The sequence below is a fragment of the Rosa rugosa genome, chromosome 2 (assembly GCF_958449725.1).
Source record: "Rosa rugosa chromosome 2, drRosRugo1.1, whole genome shotgun sequence".
Taxonomy (NCBI): Eukaryota; Viridiplantae; Streptophyta; class Magnoliopsida; order Rosales; family Rosaceae; genus Rosa; species Rosa rugosa.
This window is the reverse complement of record NC_084821.1, coordinates 17,010,401-17,019,039: the sequence shown is the minus strand read 5'-3', so window position 1 is coordinate 17,019,039 and position 8,639 is coordinate 17,010,401. Positions and strand designations below refer to the sequence as shown.

At 36.4% G+C, this 8,639-nt stretch overlaps 1 long non-coding RNA gene across 9 annotated transcripts; it reads left to right on the top strand.

Moving 5' to 3' along the window:
- The first annotated feature begins 309 nt into the window (after nt 1-309).
- LOC133733328 (uncharacterized) lies at nt 310-5,622 on the top strand. 9 transcript variants are annotated; one of them, XR_009857632.1, is made up of 7 exons: nt 1,501-2,056; nt 2,514-2,642; nt 2,750-2,848; nt 3,212-3,345; nt 4,806-4,877; nt 4,990-5,144; nt 5,302-5,622. It is a non-coding gene; the product is annotated as an uncharacterized LOC133733328 (long non-coding RNA). The 9 variants fall into 9 exon arrangements; XR_009857636.1 differs by lacking the exon at nt 4,806-4,877; XR_009857629.1 differs by lacking the exons at nt 4,806-4,877; nt 4,990-5,144; nt 5,302-5,622 and adding an exon at nt 310-1,275 and having other exon boundaries at nt 1,687-2,056; nt 3,212-4,308.
- Nucleotides 5,623-8,639: the final 3,017 nt, after the last annotated feature.

The window sequence follows — 8,639 nt, the reverse complement described above, 5'->3', positions numbered from 1 at the left end:
AACTATGGTTGTCTTGTTGTCGAAGACCCACTTGAAGACTTGAAGATCAGTTTGCTGTCAGCTTCCTCATCTTAGTATGATAGTTCAATTGCAACTTGCTTCTTCTTCTCTTTGGGGGCTGCCTTGCTGTCGAAGACCAAGAACAAGTTTGCAGATTAGTTCAATTGCAACTTGCTACCTCATCAGTTTGCTGCCTTGCTGTCTTGCTTCCCCATCTTAGCTTGCTGTCTTGTCCAAGATCAAGCTTCAACCTTGAAGATCAGAAGAAGCACTACTAGAAATCTGTTCATAGACATCACATGTTTTAAATCGGTCAGACTTGCCCACGATGTAAAAAAGTAATCTAACATCGTTTTACGAAAATACCGATTTAAATGTATGTCATTAACACCAGTTCTTAAAATGACCGGTGTTAAAAGTTTAGTTCGAAAATTTGCGGGAACCTATTTTTGCAAAAAAACGCTAAGTTTTTAAGTGAAATGAAGAAGCGGGGACTAAAACTCAAAACTTTCACACTTAGAAAAAAAATTGCGCCCAAATAGAAACAGATGGAAAACCCTAATGTTACTCTCCCTCGACCTCCTTCATTCTGAACTCCTCCCAAACTAGATCTCCTCCCAAACTCGACCTCCATTCTGGACCCTAAGCTCACTCGAACTCGCCGCCATTCTGGAGCTCCTCATTGCTTCCTTCATCTCCCTCTCTCTCCCTCCCTAGTTTCACAGGTAGCTAGCTCACACAAATCGAGCCATGGCTCCTCCCAGTATTCTCGGTCCTCCCGAGTTCCACAAACCCTCACCCACCACCACCGCTCCGCGCGCCACCCCAACCCAAATCCAAACCCGACTCCAAACCCACCACCGGCGAATCCTTCGTGGACCTGATGGTGGCGAATTTCAACGACGTCGGAACCAAGCACGACCTCCCAATGGGCCTGACGGAGAACGACTCTGCCACGTTTCTCTCCACCGGCAACCCCTGCCTCGATCTCTTCTTCCACGTCATCCCAAACACTCCAGGCGACTACCTCACGTCCTCACCGATGGGACTCCAATGGTGGCCAGTGTCGTGTCACTGGATTCTTCCTTTATCGCAATCACTTCATCTTCTTCACCTTCATATTCTTCTTCGTTTTTAACGAAACTAAGGCACGCGCCGAGTCTGTGACTTTGTTTTGCAGTCACGCCCTTGAGTGGGAAGAAGCACATGGCTCACACAATTGCTCACATCACTCTCGGCCTCACTCAGATTTCTTCTGTCTTTGAAGCCCCAAAGGTTTTGCTCTGCTCCGTTTCGCTGAAATATTTGGAATTTTAAAATTGCTTGGCATGTATGTGTTATTTGTATAGAGATTTTGTTATCTGGATTAGTTTTTGGTGTTAATTTTAGGAAAATAAAAATCTAATCTAGAACTACTTTGTAGTTGTTCATGATTGCTCTTATTAGTTGTTTGATTGATCTTGAGCTTTATATATGTAAAGGATCGATCTATTTTGCTGTGGTGATTCGATTTTTGTGTTTATGTGATTAACTTTTGTGGAATTGAAGCTATACATAATATGTGAGCAATTTGATTTGATTGTAACTGGATTTCGTTGTGTGATGTATTGATTTGATTGTGATTTATGAAGCTCACTAGCAGAAGAGGCCTCAAACATTGCTTCCTTATATAGTGATGTTCTACAGGTAGAGGTTCTGGGCTGTTGGTTGGGCTGATTGGGAAAAGGTGAAGTTTTCAAAGGTTGAATTGCTCCCAAAAGGCTTGGAAATCCGGACTGAAGTTTTCAAAGGTGAACTTTTTTATTTTTTGCGTATCTTGAACGAGGTTGAGTATGTTATACTGTTTCCACTCAATATTTGGAGTGCGAAATCTTGCCAATGTTCTCACACCTGGTTCATTTTAGCTTTACTATTGCCATTTTGGTGGGCCATACTTGTAATTTTTATGTTGATTGAGTTATATCTAGTATTGCTATGTGCTTGCTTCCTCGAAGGCTTGGAAATCCGGTTTCAATTGCTCGCAACAGGATTGGAAATCTGGTTTCTTTCACAGAAGGTATGGCCTTCAGCAATATTAGTTGCTCTGTTTTTTATTTTCCTCCAGTTCAATATTGCATGTAAAATCCTTTTCTGAACTCAACCATGCTTTGTTCTTTATTTATTCAACTCTTAAACTAAGGATATATATCATTTGTGTTTATCTACTGGATGTGTGGTTGTAAATAGCATCATGGTCTCAGAGTTTACTGCATGATTATTTTTATTTGTTGTAAATAGGATCATGGTCTGAAAGTTACACATTTTGTTGAAAGAAGTTATTGTGCGTTTGTACTATTCTAACTTGCATCAGTTAGGATTACGAGGTTTAGGGAAATTGATATCAAAGAGGTGCCAACTTTTGCAAAAGGATCAGATTTCTCATTATTCATTGCACATGCTGAGATTAGTATAAACCTTGTGAGTGTGCTATTTCACTTTGTTCTCTATGATTGATGATATGTTTAAACTTACAGATTTTCCTCTGCTGAACTTGCTACGAGGACTGGTATAATCTAGGTGGTTTTCAGGTAGGAGGTGGGATCAATTCAGATAATTCTTTGCAATACATAGAAGAAGGGGCTACCCACGTCATTGTCACTTCTGTGAGTTCTGTTTTTCTCCTCTTCTAAAATTGAAAAACCATGTATATTTCTTAGAACAATTAATATCAGGAAAACATTTTCTAAAACTTGTCATGGTTTTCTTGCAGTATGTATTTAATAATGGGCAAAACCTTGAAAGGCTTAAAGATCTTGTTCGTGTTGTTGGAAAAGAAAGGCTTGTTTTAGACCTTAGCTGTAGAAAGAGGGTATGAAGTTATCCAGAATTATACGTCTTATGTCCTTCATTTGTTCACTTTCTTTACGAGGCTAAGCAGCCTCATTAGACTACGTATTCTTGAGCAGTTTTAATTATTGCCTTTGAAATATCAGTTTATTAAAACTCAGATCATATTATGAATGCTAGAACACAGTGGACGAGTTTTGCAGCAAGCTACTGGAACTATTGTATTTTTTTTTTTTTAAGCATTTTCAAGTACCATGTTTAATATATAATAGGCTTTTGTGCTTTAGCCTAATAAGCAACTGTCACACATTCGCCATCTCATTAATTTATTCAAGCCCCTCTTTTATTCGTTGGCCTTAATGTGTATCTGGTCTTTTATGTGCAGGAAGGTAAATATGCAATTGTCACAGATAGATGGCAAAAGTTCAGTGACGTGTATCTTGACAAGGAAATATTAGACTTCATTGCCAAGTATGCAGACGAGTTTCTGGTACATGGTGTCGATGTGGAAGGGAAAAAGTAAGTCATTTTTATTGCCATACATGTTTCTTTACACAATACATATGCTTACATAAGTGCGGCAGAAATATAGATATTTAAATAAATGCTCATGAAAACCATTTCCTTGTGCGAGTCTTTTTTTATATTTTGTCTGTTTCTTTATATGGTCACACTCTTTTTGTTGTTATCAAGAAAACATATTTTACCAATAAATTAGAATAGTTGAGGAAATTTGGTGGATTCCCGAATTATAAATTACTACTGATTTTACTACTGTTCAGAACATAGTGTATATGTTCTTTGGTTTACCAAGAGTCGAAGTAGTTTAGATTGAAAAGATTTGGCTTATTGCTGCTTTTTCCGTTAGTTTTAGGCAGTGTTTGGTGAGACTTCTTCTGATAATCAACTAGCAGAAGAACATATGTATAGCTGGTTTGACTTTTGAAGATGATCCAGTCGATAAAAGTGAAAAGCTGGAACGAGATGGGAAACAATGGGTTGATATGTGCTCTTCAAGGTGTTATGTACCCAGAGTGCATGATAATGTCCTGCTGCAAAAGTGGCTATGTGAGAATAATACAAAACGTTTTCTTTAGCATAATTTACCCCAACCTAACACTGGCTGACCTGAATAAAGAACTGTTCAGTAATTGGTGCTAGGGTAGGTATTCACAATCTGGTCAGTTCAAGTGTGTTTATTATACAAATAAATAAAAGCACATTTATGTAGATTATGTTAAATTTCTACTTGTTTCTGACTATATCAGGAGCTCAGTTAAGGCCCTGGAAGTCTCTCATTTTGCTAGTTACTGATGTCACTGAAAACATGTGCATATAAGTATACCATTTTTCTTGTGCTCCTTGAATCCTGTTTTCTTTTTCTTTTTCTTTTTATGGAGAAGAGTGCTCCTTGAATCCTTAAGCCTGATACTCTTAACTTTCATTTTATCTTGTGCTTTACAGATTATGAAAATAATGTTTCTGAATACAGGGTTTGTGCATCTGGCTTCTGTTATCCTTATTCTTATCTTTTCCCATCAAGTTCTTTATATGGGCAGTTTTATTATACTGTTTTCCTATGATACATCATAACTGCTTCTTGGAGTTGTTGTGATAGTGTTTTTTTTTTTTTTTTTTTTTCTTTTTCTCTTTTTTTCTTTTCTCTGTGATAGCTTCTCTGAGCGTTTGTATAATTCGCTAGTATGTGATTTTCATTGTTATATCAAGAATCAGTTCAAATTGGAGCTAGTCTTATGGTTGCTCAGAATTATACTGAAATGTTCAACCAATGATACTTAAATTCAAATAATAAGTGATGCATTTTGAAATCCACAATCAGAAATTACGCAAGCATATATATTTGGCTGATTGTAAAGTTGCTCAAATGACATGGCATGTTAGCATTCTTCTTGTAGTTTGTCCCCTAAGTAGTGGTAAAATTAACAATACCATTCTGCTGCCTATCAATGTTACTGCAGATCACTATCTTCTCTTTGATTTTCCAACACCAGGAATATTATCATGAAACTCATAAAGAAGTTAAACCTCAAGTTATGATTATATTCTTCTTTTGTGATATTGTTGCTTTGACCATTCACCATGACCATGAATGATTGATGTGCCTTCTGCTCTTCATTTGGTTGGCTTCCTGATTTTCTGCAGTTGGCTGCAACGCATTTAGTTGATGCCCATATATGCAGTGACGTTGCAAAGTATGTTACTGCATTTCTTCTTTTTTATCAACCATGATACATATGGAGCTCCCACACATAAATGTCTTCTCTAAGATTGATTTGATACATAACTATGGAAGCTAGGTAATGGCTGCAGCTGTCTTCCCTTTTTTTTCTTTTTCCCTTTGCTTACACATGACTTGCAATGTAACTGTGTGGAAAGGTGATATGGGATTATGGGGTTTTGCTGCATTTGGAAAACGAGTTTGCTTGCAATTTCATGTCTTTGCTTTTGACACAGGTACTTGCATGAACTTCTTACTCAAAGAGATGAATTTGACACCATTGCTTTGTTGATCCGGCATCTACATATAATTGTCAAAGAGACGACTTTGTACGTATTGAAGTGGCTGATTATATACAGAGTTTGGCTACCAACATGATTTTGAGTAAGACTAGTTTTTGCTTTGAAGCAAAGTTTGGTGTTGAACTTTTGTAGTTGGTTGCTAATATGTTTATAGGCTAGCCTTTGTAGGTTTTGGGGTTTTATTTTGTGAATTATGTAGAATCATGAATGAAGATGAGAAAATTAATGGAAAGCCCCAATTTTTGAATGATGAGAATGTATTTCAAAATATTTTCCCACCACCAGCAGCTAGATGATTATTTGCACATCATTCTTATATATATGAACTGATGTATATAAATGGGGAACAAAACAATAATGACAGAAAATGATGTCAATTCAGAGATTAGAAATCAGTACCTAAAACTGGACTGATGTCTCATGAATATCAACATATCGAAATGTCACCCCAAAATCGATGTACACAAAATCAATGCACATCGATATCTAAACACCAGACCGTTATCTAGTGTCAACGTACAAATCAGCTGTTATAAAGTAAACCGATTTACCATGAAATACAGGACATCGGTTTTGAAAAATAGAAATGATGTCTACAAAACTACTAGACATCGTTTCAACTAACGAAAAGCGATGTTCCTAGTAACATAAAACATCATTCTTAATAGATTAACTGATGTTGCCTAAAGGTACATACATCGTTCTCTGGAGAATAAGACGGCAAGATGCACGTAAAAATGGACACGAACAAACAAATTTTTTTAGAGACTGATGTCTACGAGTGTATTAGACATCATTTCTGAAATTGTAATCGATTTAAATGTTCACTTAGGTATTGTTCGAGATATACTTTATTAAGCATAAAATGTGAAAATATGAAGAATTAGACATACCTAACATACAAAAATATGATGATTATAACGATTATACATCGATTTGTTTTTTAGAATCGATGTTGGTTGTTGTCTGGGACATCGGTTAAAAACGCGCTTATACTGATGTCTATATCTTTCTCTACACCCACTAAGACATCGGTCGAAAATTAGTTTAACATCGGTTCTGGGCCGATGTCTATGAACAAAATTCTAGTAGTGAAGTCCCCTCTTCCTCATGGCTCAGGTAAGCTCTTGCATGACATCTCTTTCACAGAGTCAATGGTTTTTCATGGGTTTAATTCGGGTGTCATCTTTGATTATGGAGCTTGAGTGTTTTGGCTTCTAGAATTTGTTTTCCCAATTGAAATTAGGAGTATGGGTTTACATGTGCAATATGAAATTAAGGGTATGGGTTTACCTACTCCAATTGAGCTTAAGGGGTCTTTGAGTGAACTGTCCTTCCTCTTCCTCCTATATATATATGGGTTCTCTGTTCATTCTCGTGTATTGAAAATACTTTGTTTTTCTGTCCCTTTGTTTATCAAGAGTTTATCTCTTTGGTTTTCTTCTTTTCAAAGTGTCTTGTTCCATGTTGAAAACATTTTGAAAAACACAAAACCATTCATGCATTCACTTTCATCTCTTGCATCCCATGAGGTCATTTGGGTATTGCAAGCTTCAAAGGTGATATCTCCAAGAGAAACTTGCTGCGTTCATAGCTTGTTTTATAGTTGAGATTTATGAGTTGTTCACTTGTGTAAACAATTAGCAAGGAGTGATTACAAACAGTCTAGTGAGTTAGTCTAGAGAAGTTGCCGAGTTCAGTGCAATCCTTGTTTTGTAATCTTGTAAGTTGTTGTTCATTAGTGAATTGGTTTTGGTCTTTCAAGAGTTAAAGGCCACGCAGATGTTTTCCCTCGATAGGGTGTTTACTGTGTTAACAAAAATCTGTGTTCTTTAATGCTTTAGTTGGTTTGGTTGATTGTTCAATACATTTTGTTCAATATCAGCACTCAGGATTGATCACCCAGTTGCAATCCCTGAGAAAGTTTTTTGAACGAAAAATTGGTTGTGAGCCTATTCACCCCCCTCTAGGCTCCTTCTAGGATCTTCAATTGGTATCAGAGCGGGTCACTAATCTGTGTTAGTGTGTTCCTCTGGCCTCCTAGAATGGACCGTGATAGAGTCTCTAGTTCCATTAACTCTCCTCCATATTTTGATGGGAAAGATTACTCTCAATGGAAAGTAATGATGATGGCTTTCCTGCAATCTCAAGAGGATAAGTTATGGAACATTATAGAGAAGGGTTGGATAGAACCAACTAACAAGGAAACTGAAACTTCAAATCTTATTCCTAAACTGAGAGGTGAATGGACTGTTGCTGAGCAATCTGATCACAAATGTGATACTAAAGCTTGCTATAGCCTTTTCACTGCCTTGTCGCCTCATCAATGTTACTAATCAATGTCATGGGTTGGGTGATCCTATTTTAGAGCATAGAATTGTGAAAAAGTTTCTTCTAGCCTCTTCCTCCGAGTTTTGAGGCTAAACAAATTGCCATTGAGGAAGCTCAAGATCTTGATACATACTCATTAGATGAGCTTGTGGGAAATTTTAAAACCTTTGAGTCAAAAAGGAAAAATGGTCAGAAAGAAAAAACAATTGCTCTAAGCACTTTGAAAAAAGATGAAGACCTTTCTGATTTTAATCTAGAAGAATTTGCTCTTCTTACAAAACAGTTCAAAAAATTTCTTAAATCTGCAAGGTCACTCTCTTGTAGCTTTAGAAATTTTTCCATGCTTGTGACCCTAAATTTATCCAAGACCCTTTTCATGCTTAAGGATTTTGATATGTTAAACTTTGTGAGATTGTGTCTAGGTTGCATAATCAAAAATAGATTAAGGCTTAGTTTGGTATTGCTGAAATAATAATCAGCGGTAGAAAAACTCAACTGTAAAAATAATCAACAATAAAAAAACTCAATTAAATGTTTGATAAACTGTGCGTTTGAAATCTTTTGATAAAAATAAATTGTATTAGAGTGTTTGGTAAAATTAGTGTAAAAATGTTGTCGTTATCTAAAGTGACAAGTTTTCACTTATATTGATACTGACACCTTCACTCCCGGTTTATAATTTTCTTCGAAGTTTTTCTATGTTGCAGACTTGCAGTGTACTCTCTCATGCTAATACTCAGTGTTGATTTGTTTACTTTTAAGCTAATAGAACAAAGAAGATAATCCAATGGCTCTAAAGAGAAGACATACAAGGAAAAGTGGAAAACAGCAACATAGAGAATACATTGCTCATAAGGATCAAGAACAACCAATGAACTCAGACACCTAATTAACTAGATTCATAAAGAAATTCAAAGTGAATTCTCTGCGCCACACAATTT